The 12,148-nt window shown below is 37.6% G+C and overlaps 1 protein-coding gene and 1 long non-coding RNA gene across 3 annotated transcripts in view; both read right to left on the bottom strand.

Moving 5' to 3' along the window:
* Positions 1-12,148, bottom strand: part of LOC134205565 (probable serine/threonine-protein kinase DDB_G0282963) — a 599,905-nt gene that overhangs the window by 152,567 nt on the left and 435,190 nt on the right. The gene's annotated exons all lie outside the window — the stretch shown is intronic.
* The window catches only part of LOC134208786 (uncharacterized), a 60,273-nt gene continuing 52,258 nt past the window's right edge, over positions 4,134-12,148 (bottom strand). The window contains exon 3 of the long non-coding RNA XR_009978697.1: positions 4,134-4,347. This is a non-coding gene — a long non-coding RNA (uncharacterized LOC134208786). The remainder of the gene's footprint in view (positions 4,348-12,148) is intronic.

The following is a 12,148-nucleotide window of genomic DNA, read 5'->3' as shown; positions in this document are numbered from 1 at the left end:
AATTTGACGAAAAAAAATATTTTAAAGAGCTATATAGGTACTTAGCATTGAAACCTTCTTTTGTTAAGTACAGTGTTGACCCGATTTTGTCACTCCCCGATTTTGTCTACCCCCGATTTTATCACGTTTTCGACCCGATTTTATCACGTCCGGATTTTGCCACGTTTTCGACTCGATTTTGTCACCCCAAAAATTTTGTCGTTCTTTTTATTTTCGTAAATAATGCCAAAAATAACATTGATTTCCATAAAATAACTTTCACTGCCTGTAGTTTATTACGAACTTACGACTTCTGAGTACCTGGAAAATATTCTGTAAGCAATTTCGACAAGAAATAACGGGTACCGTTCACGCATTTGGCATTTCCAAGGCATAAAATGATTCATATTTTTATACTGTAATATGTTTATTACTGTATTATGTTTGATGGTCTGTCAAGCAAATATTTGATAGGAAGCATATAGATTTGTTCAAGTTTTATAAACGATTCTCCATATGTCAATCTTTAGGTCAGATTTCTCATTGTTCTTGTAAAAAACGCAATACGATGGTAGCACTAAGTCAAACTATAAATATTTGTAATTAAATTATGACGATTTGTTCGAAAAAGTCGTGAAAAAGTGATATATTTCAAAAGGATACACTCCGAACAGCAGATCGCATATATTTGCAAATTTATCAAGTCCGGTGAGACCAAAAATTCATCACATCCACCTCTCGGGAAAATTTCAATATATCCAACCGGTTAAACCAGTGACGCATAGGATGAAGCCAGTGCAACACGCTGCACCAGTGAGCGGATAACTTGCCCAACTGCACTAAATTCTAAGCTGCACCACAGGCATCATAAACACGTCACGATTCTGTCGTCTTTCACCGGGCTCGACGGGTAGGTACATGCGATACGAACCACGGGATGGCTTCTTTGCGCACTACTGTGGAGAAGATCCAATTAGAAGTTGGTCAAATTTGGATTTTTAATCACAATTCAGAATGGCTGATAAATATTGTTAATGTTTAATGTTAAAATTTTCTAAGCATTTTCTAATGTGTAGTTAAGGAAGTGATGTTCTAAATGTTTTCATGACATTTATAGTAGGGGAGATTTTTCCAAAAGAAGTTTTGTCCACTTTTCGCATAATTTCCCCCATTGCTCGGATTGCAGAAACTGCCCTATTGTAGTGCGATGCTTTTCCAGGTTTTTGCATCTCGGGCTGGCACTTTGGAGTGCACTCACGTTTTGTGCAACACAGTGGGTAGCAGCAGTAGCAGCAGAAGCAGCCGGAGCTGAGCGCACCACGCGGCGATCCCAAATGAACGCTCCATTTGCAATATGAATAAGAAAATGCGATAATGGAGTAGTTCTGGCGGGTGGAAGCTTTTCGAAAGAAGTCCGGGGGAAAGAAGCAGAGGTTGACGAAGAAGGATATTTTTTTGCTCCGGTGGAACTTTGGCAATTTAAGGCGAACATTTTACCTAACGTTGGACGATGCACCGATGGAATACGAATTTTGACCAAAACCCGAAACTTTGCACCACCACCCATCGCACTTGGAAGTTGCTCCAAATTGCACTCTTTTCTTTTCGAGAGCACCCCATCAGTTGCTCAGCGCTGAAAGTAGTGCGCTTCTCTAAAACGAGTGACTAAAGCACTGAAAAAGTGGATGATGATTTTCGTTTCAAGTAGCTCGTTCTGCTTTGATATGGCCATGCAGATTGCAGTGAGTTGGAGAACAAAATTAGACTTTCATTTCCTTTAATGCATTTATGACGGAAATCTTTCTGCTGGCGTCCAGTGGGTTGTGATGGAACAGCTCGAGGAGAGGAAACTGAAGTTATTCAAAATTTAATAATTGTATGACTTTAAAACGGAAGCTAACGAACGACACGTACTTAGCCATGCAAAATCAGATGGGACAATGAATGAACAGCAAACGGTACAGTCATAAATCAAATGAGGGATATTCATCTCACGTGCAATCTATAAACAATCTATAAAGGAGACTTTAATGGAAAAGAACTAAGTCATCATCAGCATGGAGATGATTTCAAAGAAAAGAAACACTTTTACCTAAATTCAATCGAAATTCAGGAAAAAAACAAACCCAAAAGTACGAATTATTTCCACTTTAAGAAACATTGCCATTTTCACTTTAAGAAACATTGCATTGCCTTATAACTAACGCTGGTTGATGCAAACAGTGTTATTTGAAATCAACAATGCTGTGGCTTTTTACTTAAATTACTCGAATAATAAGTTTGTTTAGTGAATTGCTTCCAAAACAATACATTTCCAAGAATTTTCACTTTAATATCCAGTTAATTAAGAAAAAAACAAGAAAATTGAAGACATCCCTAGTAACATTTTGGTTTTATACTGGTTTTATCACGCTCTTGAAGTGTAAATTATGGTCTTCAAGAGCGTTATAAAATTTAACATGTTACTTGGGATAGGATTCAGTGTACATAATTAATTTACACTAGGACTGAAAAATGGAGAAACTCTATTTCACATCTATCTATCCTAGAAATCAATTGTGAGTCGATAGCGTTGATGCCGCTGTTCATCGCCACCAGAGCTGATGAACCACAACAAGGCATCACACAAATCACACGTTAACGAGTCTGTGGGCTCCACCAAGCTCTGATTAAATCTCCTATGCGGCACGCCAGCCCGAGCCGAGCCAAGTGGCGACTCCGCCCCAAATGAGAGTTCTCGATATAAACAGCAATCGCTGTCAGCCCAAATGACTCTTGGCCAGTCAAGCAATTAGCAACACATTGTAAGCGGCTACTCCGACTTCCTCCGGTTTTGTCTTTCCTCCCATTAGCATTCCCGGGGTGGAGTGCGGCGGAGATTCGATCCCATGTAGTAGACGGAATTAATTTTACATAAATTAGAGCTGGAAGCCTCTCGGATCGGATCGGCAGTGTGTGAATACTGAAATTCAAGCTTAAATCGGCAGTCAGTGGTGGTTATGTTGGGACCGTGCCCGATGAGGTTCATATTCGATAGGCTAAGCCGTACATCATCCTAACTGGAGAGGTTAGGCGAATCACGACCGCACAAAGCCGAAAGAAGTGACGGCGTGAAAAGCTTTGGACCCATCTACCTACTCCTTAGTGTCACCTCGATGGAGCGACCGTCGTAACTTTCTGTGTTTTATCGCTCTTAATTGGTGAGAACAAGCTGGATCGGTTGATGGTGATCACAGTGGCGGGCTTCAGGTTTCAAGAGGATGATTTCGAGACACTAAACTCTCTTGAAAGTGTCCAATTGACTCATGGGTTTATTCCAGAGTGAAAATACACAGACTTGTGTATAGCAAAACGTTCGGTATATAATTTAACGTATTTTTGTCAAATGAACAATGCTAAACATCACAAAAAATCTTCAAAATATTTAACAAACAATAAAAAAATCCTGTTGAGAATTCTGTAAAATTCACTTAAAAATAAGTTAAATAAGTAATTCACTTCCTTCTTGAAATTATTATGACGAATTAGACATAAATTGTCAAAGCTCACAATAAATTTAATCATTATTGATTTATTGGCATTTATCGGTGAGTACAACATCTAAAGCTCAAAGTAAGAGGGAGCGCAACAATGAAGAACAGTATGGATAGGTGTCACAAGCGAGCGACGAGTATGAAGCGAACAGAAATTGAAATTTTAGTAGAGGGCCAGTTGTGAGAACAGCATTGTTGAAATCGCTGTTATTCTGCCTAACGTCCACCCAGGAACGGCTTGGGTAGTCACCATGCTACTACCCAAGCCGTTCCTGGGTGGACGTTAGGCAGAATAACAGCGATTTCAACAATGCTGTTCTCACAACTGGCCCTCTACTAAAATTTCAATTTCTGTTCGCTTCATACTCGTCGCTCGCTTGTGACACCTATCCATACTGTTCTTCATTGTTGCGCTCCCTCTTACTTTGAGCTTTAGATGTTGTACTCACCGATAAATGCCAATAAATCAATAATGATTGAGTCATGTACGGTGATCAAAAAACTTTCCCAATCACAATAAATTTGTTTACATATGAAAATAGTTTGCCAAGTTACCGGTCACTGTGAGGATGGTAATAGCAGACTCACGTCATCGCAGCGCGACTCGGCTCGGTAGGACTTGGTAGCACCGGGCGGTCGATGAGCAAATGTGTGATTTTTTAATGAATCGTTACCGCCGTCGGCGGCTAACCGATGAGCTGAGGAACACGCTTCGACCGAGTAGGCATTGCTGTTTGGAAGACATTCGAAACGACCCAACATAGTCGTGGGTGGCTTACCTGGTGGGGGTACAGTTTTGTTGTGTTTTGATTTCTGTTGGGGCCGATTTGATTACCTATAAAAGAAGCAGAAAATGCGTGATTAGCATAAACGGTGAAATTGGAATTGCTTTGAGGCGTAGTATTGAACGCATGAATGGTGGTTTTATTGCAGGAAAATTATTCTAATTATATCGGAATGGATGTGGGAATTTGCATAGCGTTGTTTATTTACCTAGATGGGCAATCTCCCAAGATCTTTAATGTCAATTTACTTCTCTAGGAAGGCAAAACCAGATTATATCTTATTGGCTGGATATTAGAGACGTGCGTTATAATATCTTTGACTTTATTGTGATTTGATTAAGAGTCGGAGATACTTATTTCAAATTTTATTTTATTGGACGTTTTAAACAAAATATCAAAGAACAGTTTTACATGTATTGTCTTTCTCGTACACTAAGTATAGGTGAAAGAATCACTTCAAAAGCGATCTTTCTGCAGAAGGTCCATAGACTTATACTTGTGACAGATATATGATGCGAAAATCACTGTACAGCATAAAATCATATATCTGTCACCCAGAATCACGTTGGTATTACTCAAGCAATGATGATTCTACGCTGATACGTACCCTGCTCTGCGCCCGTTGTATACAACGTTACAGGTACAGCGCAAAGCAAATTTGAATGCAAGCAATGCTAGTAACCCATACAATGGCGCCATCTGGTTGCGATCACTACCCATCACTGACGTTAAAACATAATAAGAAAAATGAGTTTTTTCTAGTTGGAATATGAAAACGACCAATGAACGTGTTCGTCGGCGATATATTTGTATATTCCATTTTAGATCAAACTACTTATTTTACAAATTTATATGCCACATCATATCACTGAATTTACTAAATGATTTGTTCAGTAGGCATATATTTATAAAAATATTGTAACTGTTTGTCCTGGTTATACTTGATGACCTTAAATAATTTTCTTTTGCTATTATCAGCTTTTTTGAATTCTGAGTTTCAGACAAGTCTGGAACGCTGATCTTTTTTCTTAGTTTCTTGTAAATATTTCTTATAAAAAGGAAACGTCAACATATTTTCTATTTATATTTGAACTAATTATTTCCCAACAATTAAATGAATATTTCATCGCCTACAATAAGTAATACTTAACAGCACGGATATCTCCATCAATCCTTTTACTAATTTTAATATTACAGTCCTGGATTCACTGATTCAGGATTCTACCTGCTTGATTCGAATTGCCCGGAGAATGTCCCGCATTACCACATGATAAATCTGTAAATTCTGGATGAGCTATGGAATTCGTAAGAAATTGGATTAAAAAAAGGTCAACATCCGAAAAACCAGGAGAAAAAAGAAATCGTGGACACTCTAGAGGGTCTACTGAACTTAATGGAGAATGAAGGTTTAAATAATTTTGAGAATCTAGGCCATTTCCGATATGTACTGAAAAATCAACAAAAATTGAAATAATTTGTCAAACTCTGAATAACGCAGGAATCTAAGGAATCTTAAGTATTTGATGCCCAGGAGGGTTTAAATAATGTGGGAATATTAAGAATTTGTATGATTCACAGAGTTAAACGTGTCTGAAGATATTTTGTAAAGTTAAGATCATGACAATGATCCAATCGAAGCTCTAGAATCTAAGAAAATGGGATATCAGAAAATGTGAGGAATTCTTTTGGAGTATCCTTAAATTAGCAAAAATCTACAAAGTTAGGAAAACGCCTTCAAAATCCGAAGAATGAAAAAAATCACAATGATTGTTCAGACTGAACACTTACATTTTTTAAATCACGATAATAAAGAATATAATAATAAATACTTACATATTTTGTAAGACAACGGACAATGCCAGAAAATTTTGCATATCGAAGAGTTTCCACGATTGGAGGGGGAACAGTTTTAATAGGGATTTTGTTTGGGCGTAAATAGGGATCCCAATAATCAAAAAAGCTGTACATATTGTAACATAATAATTTTGATAACGACAAATTTACTTTTTAGCAATTTTACAGATAGTAGTGTTTCTTTACATCAATCGAAAATTCACCAAGTGTGTTTTGAACAACAATAAAAATGTTTAAAATAATCAGCAAAAGGCCGGATTTTAATAAAGTATGTAGGGGGAAAGACGGCTTTGGCAGATTTTGTTCTATTATTGTCAGGGTGGTTTTTGTCGACCAAATTTTATGAAATTTGGCCACAATATTCTTTGATATGCAAAGAATGTTTAGGCCCATAAAAAAAACCCTGCCAATAATAGAACAAAACCTGTCAAAGCCGTCATTCCCCCTATTTACATTTTAATAATATATTTACAGGTCATGTAAAAATTTTTATTATTTTGTAAGAGAAATCTATATGTAACGCAAATAATACTATAGTAACGCAGCGAATGGTAAAAAAATATGTGTGTCATCCTGCTGCTGTACGCGTACAACATGGTACGTGTATCACTGTACAGAAATCATATGTCTGTCGATAGTATTAAGCGTTCTCCAAAGCACAGCGCACAGCGCCTCGAAAGTTCGTTCAATCGCATCAAGTAAGCGAAAGGGCATTATTTGAGTGAACAATAAGTTGCTACTAGGTCCGAAGCCATTTTTTGCTACTCTGTTCAAAGTAGTTCGCCGATCGACTCGGATTTTTTTTTGCTTTATTGGTGTAAATTTTAATAGATTATCAGCTCTACACTTTGCTTAGTAGATATCAAGGCTAAGGGAGCTCCTGCCAAAGAGAGGGGGTAAGAATAAAGCCACCCTTCAGTCCAAATTAAGGGCCATCCAAATGCAAGGTTTTTTTTTCTTTATTAGAGTGGTTAGAGATGTCGCAAATGACTCGATTACTTCGATTAATCGATTCATCGTTGTGATAATCGATTTCTACCCAACGATTAATCGGTTCTAAAATCGACAAGAATCGAGAGTAATCGATTAGCTACTAATCTATTAATCGAGATTTTACGACATCTCTAAAAGTGGCTGGCTTATGTCATATAATTTAGCATTTTGTCCGTAGTTCGAATTATCAACAAAGAAATTCATCAATAATACGCATCTGTAGTTTTAAGGGAAAGTTATCAAGTGATATAATTTTCTACTATTATTCAATGGCGGTGAAGAAGACCCAAATGAAAATTTGAATAATATATAGTTTGTTACAATTCTTTATCCATATGTTTAAACATTCTTGGTTTTCTAAAATGTGATGAAAGTAATAATGAAGCTTACAGTCTGTTCTGATTACGAGCTTTGCAACTTGAAATAATAATCAACTACAATAAGATGATGAACAAGAAGAAGAAGAGCAAGAAGAAGAATAAAAGAAGAAGATGTTATTTAATATTTTTAGTATTTTTGGCTTCTCATCTATATAAAATAAACGCATTCAGCATTAACGCATTTGCAATACAGTTGATATAGCATCATTCCATAAATAAATATCTGGCAGATATAGTGATGACCCAATTTTTAACATGTTCAAATTTTGACTGCCCCTGGAATGAATTGATGACGAAGAAGAATTATTCCAACTTTTCTGGAAGTCTATATTACAATCACAAACTTGTGCCCGGCACAATATACCGTATATACATTTTCAGCGCAAAAGCCACTAATTGGCCTCTCTAATAAACAATTCTCGATACATTTTATAATAAACGTGAAAGGCATCATCACCGCTAGGTGGATTAATCTGGGTTTTTATTTTTTCTTCCTTCTTTCTTCTTTCTTTTCTCTTCCTTTTTTCTTCGCTTCCTTTTTCTTTCTTCTCACTATCACACATATCATTCTTTTCCATCTCACTATAAAATTTTCCCTTCTCACTTCTCACTACACATTTCTCATTTCTCAATTCTCACTTTCCACTTCTAACTTTTTACATTTAACTTCTCTTTTTTCACTTTTGACTTTTAATTTCTCACTTTCCACTTTTCAATTTTCACTTTTCTTTTTTCACTTCTCACTCTAACTACTCGCTTCTCTCTTTTCACTGCACACTTCTCACTTATCACTTCTTACTTCGCACGCCTCACTATTAACTATTCACTTCTTACTTCTCATTTCTCATGTCAAACTTTTCACTTCGTACTTCTCAAAAACATTTTGTTCAAAATGTTCAAGGATCAGTCAACAAACACCTTCTGGCTTCCACCTGCGATTGCAGTTTTATCTAGTAAAACCCGTTTGGGAACCCTGCTACTCGTCTCGGTTTACCGGCTCCCACTGAATCGCCTGCCCCTTTAGGATTGAAAAACTTAGATACTATTCCGGTTAACACTCAATAAGACGCCTTATACACAACCAGTTCGTTACAACATCTTAATCCAAACGCTACGTGGAAGGCTAATGGAGGCCTCCTATCGCTCGAATTCACTCTCGCCTTTTTCTTTGGTACATACTTGGTAAGGGGGCTTACACAATGCTTGTATAGGTAGGGGAGAACGGTCCAAAATGCACCCCTGGGGCAAAATGGCCTCCCTCATAAAATCACTCATACAATCTGTTGTAGTACATTTATGAATGAATATTACCATTACAATTCATAATTAGTTACCCATCATTGAGCTCCATTGGAAAAATCTAGCAAAATCCCTTCATATTCACTCAAATTTACCGATTTGCTATTCTTCAACCACATCCGTAAGATTGTAGTTCAATCTAATAAGAAAAAACAAACAACCATGCGTTCACCATCATTTTACATACAATTGAGTCATTTTATACCGCCATTTGGGCGTTTTGCCCCAGGCCCATTTTTAAAACATTTTTTAAATGCGTTAGAAAGTCATAAAAACTTTATTGTTTTGAATAGGAGATCATTGTGAAATGTAGCTGGGTTTGTATATTTTTTACCTATACGTTGAAATGGTTGGGTATTTTTGTTTATAAGGGCGAAAACATCGAAAAAGCTTAAGGGGTGCATTTTGGACCGTTCTCCCCTATCTTATATAAGTATCCTCATTACTCGAGTTATTCGTCGCCTAATGAATTCCCCCAAATTCAGCATACAACGATGCAGAAATCACATTTAGAGATTTCTTCCGAACTGTTATTACTTCAAATATACCCACCCCAGGACGCTACGTAGAAAGCATTTTGGGAGTCTGATCTACGTTCTTGCAAGTCGTTCTGGCCCTGAGTTTAGATGTGGACCGGGAGTCTCCCATCTTGCTATTCCAGTCGTTGCCTACCCTCACCAGAACTCTTCCACTTCCTGATTTTGGTGATTCATGTTTCGGAGATTTTCCCGTTTCTTCTAACTCAATCGCGCCTGTTGCTGCTAGCGTCGCCCATTGCGTCCTCCTACTGCGGTCCCAACGTTCCCAGATGAACTTTCTGTTAACCCGAAGGACTGTCGTCGCGAATTGCTGCCCTTGATGACCAGCACCAGCAAGGTGGTCAGGTGCAGGGTAGAAATATTTCACAGTCAATGCAGTGAAAAACATGGATCTCAGTATAATCTGCAGTCGCCTTCATCGCTGCCGTGGTGAGTGCGACTGGGTGCAGCCGAAAAATCATTTCCAACACCGACAGTTCAATTTCGCATTCAGCCACTCACAAGTCGCTCTGACAGGCTGCTCAGTTCGCGCCTTACCGTATGACTGTGAGTGGCCCATTTAAACGCGTGGTGAATTTTTTCAATTTGCTGGGTGAATGTATACATTTTGCTGTGGTTAATTTCATCTTCGCGGCGCAGTGGGTGATGTGAGTTCTGTTGTTTACTTTTCTGCCTCTCTGGGAATGTGAGGTTGATTTCAAAGCAGGAAGAAAATAAAAACATGAACATCACCTTCATCCAGTGCTGCCGAAAATTTACAACCCTGGTCAGGTGTTCCTAGCAACTATGCATTGCCCTGGAATCCAGGCGTAGGTACGTCGTGTTCTGGAGCTTGTTAGGGAGGATGCTATAAGGACTGTAACGAAAATAAATTACCCATTTTTTTTTTTCAAATTATATAAAAATGATATTTTATTCAAACAAACGATGATTTCTTTATTGTACGAGATATATCTTGAACACTTTGAAGCCTGAATACAAATAATATTATTCATTCACGAATTTTCGAATTTTAGATCGAACACCTTTCATTAAGTTCACATTTTTTGGACGCTTGGGTCCACATTTTTTTGAACTCCTGCATATTCCTAGCTGCTGTACCAGTCTTTTAGAAGACCCTTTTCGCAATTGCCCAGGAACGTTCGATGGGCTGAAGCTGAGGACAATTTAGTGGATTGATGTTTTTCTCAACGAAATCTATTCCTTTTTCCGTGAGCCAATTTAGGGTTGTTTTAGCATAGTGCGCCAACGCCAAATCCGGCCAAAATAGTGGGGGTATTGTGCTTTTTTACAAAGGCAGCAACCTCTGATCGACACATTTTCGCATTAACACTGCAAGTACCAACCCCTGCAAAAAGCTTGGAGCGGCAACTTTGCCCCGATATATCTCAGGTGTTTTTAGTCCAATTGTCATGATTCCTTCCAGTTACAATCTGTAGGAATTTTCGTTAGCGATAACGGATTGTAAATCCGTACATTGGCCGCTGAGAACCAGCCGGAATATTTTGTTCCACGTTTTTTGCAACACTTACCAAGTCGCAATATGTTGCTTGCTAGTCGTAGCGCACTGCTTGTATGAAAGCCGTTCGAATTGAAACCATCGAAAATTTTATGTCAATTAAAAAGTAACATTATGTTTCATCAATAGTTAGTTTTATCTGAGTTTCTTAAAATCCAGTTTCTGAAAAATGAGCAAGAAAAATAATTAGTTTTTTTATACCGAAAAACGGGATTAGAATTTTTGTGAAGAATGATTTGTGCAATTGATAAGATTATGGTTAGGGAAACGAAGTTAGATCGCGGCGCATGTGCGCTGGCCAGGCTGAAAACTGCAAACTGAATTGGTAAAGTAATGACGATATGTCAAATTTTGGAATTTAGGAATTTAAAATTCAGGATTTATTTAGGGATTAGATTAGATTTATATTGATTTGTTTAGCATGAGGGATAATCGATAAACAAAAGTAATTTTTTGAAAATCAACAGATTGAAAATCGTTCGCTAGGGTACAAACAAGTATGAAGCGACAGAATGGGAATGGGAGGCATAGATACCATCTATTGAATAGCTCACAATCGAGGCGTGATTTTTTTTGCCTAACGTCCTTGTTGTGGGTGGCGACGAATTTAGGAACTAAGGAACTTGGAGATTTAATAATTTAGGAATTCAGGAATCTAGAAACATCGGAATTAAAGATATTAGAAATTTAAAAAATTTGGGCATTTAGTAATTTATTAAATTAAGCATTCAAGAATTTATGAATTTAGGAATTTAGGAATTTGAGAATTTAGGAATTTATGAGTCTAGGAATTTAGGAATTTGGTTATTCAGGAATTTTCGTTGAATACCTTCTAGAGTTCTTCCAGAAACCCATCGTGGAGATCCTCCAGGATTCCATTCAGGAGAATCCCACAGAAATTACTCCTGCAGTTCTTATATGAATTCTTCCTAGAGTTCAACCAGAAATTCCTCCTGGATTCCCTGAAGAAGCTATATAAAGAGATCTTAGAGAGTTCTACATGAATTATGTCTGCAGTTCCTCCACGAACATCTCCCAAAGTTCAGCCAGAAATTCCACCTGAGGAGCCCATAGGAATTCCTGCACAATTCCACTCTGAACTTCTTCAACAAATGTGTCATTAAATTCTTCCAAGAATTCTTTCTCGAATTTCACCAGGAATTTCTCCTGGAGGTCCTACGATAACTCCACCCAAATATTTTTAAGAGTTCCTTTGGACTATCATCCTGGAACTTCTCCAGTGATTCCTTCTTTGATTCGATCAAAA

The sequence above is a fragment of the Armigeres subalbatus genome, chromosome 1 (genome assembly GCF_024139115.2).
Source record: "Armigeres subalbatus isolate Guangzhou_Male chromosome 1, GZ_Asu_2, whole genome shotgun sequence".
NCBI lineage: Eukaryota > Metazoa > Arthropoda > Insecta > Diptera > Culicidae > Armigeres > Armigeres subalbatus.
The sequence above is the reverse complement of the archived record's forward strand: the minus strand, read 5'-3'. Positions and strand labels throughout refer to the sequence as shown.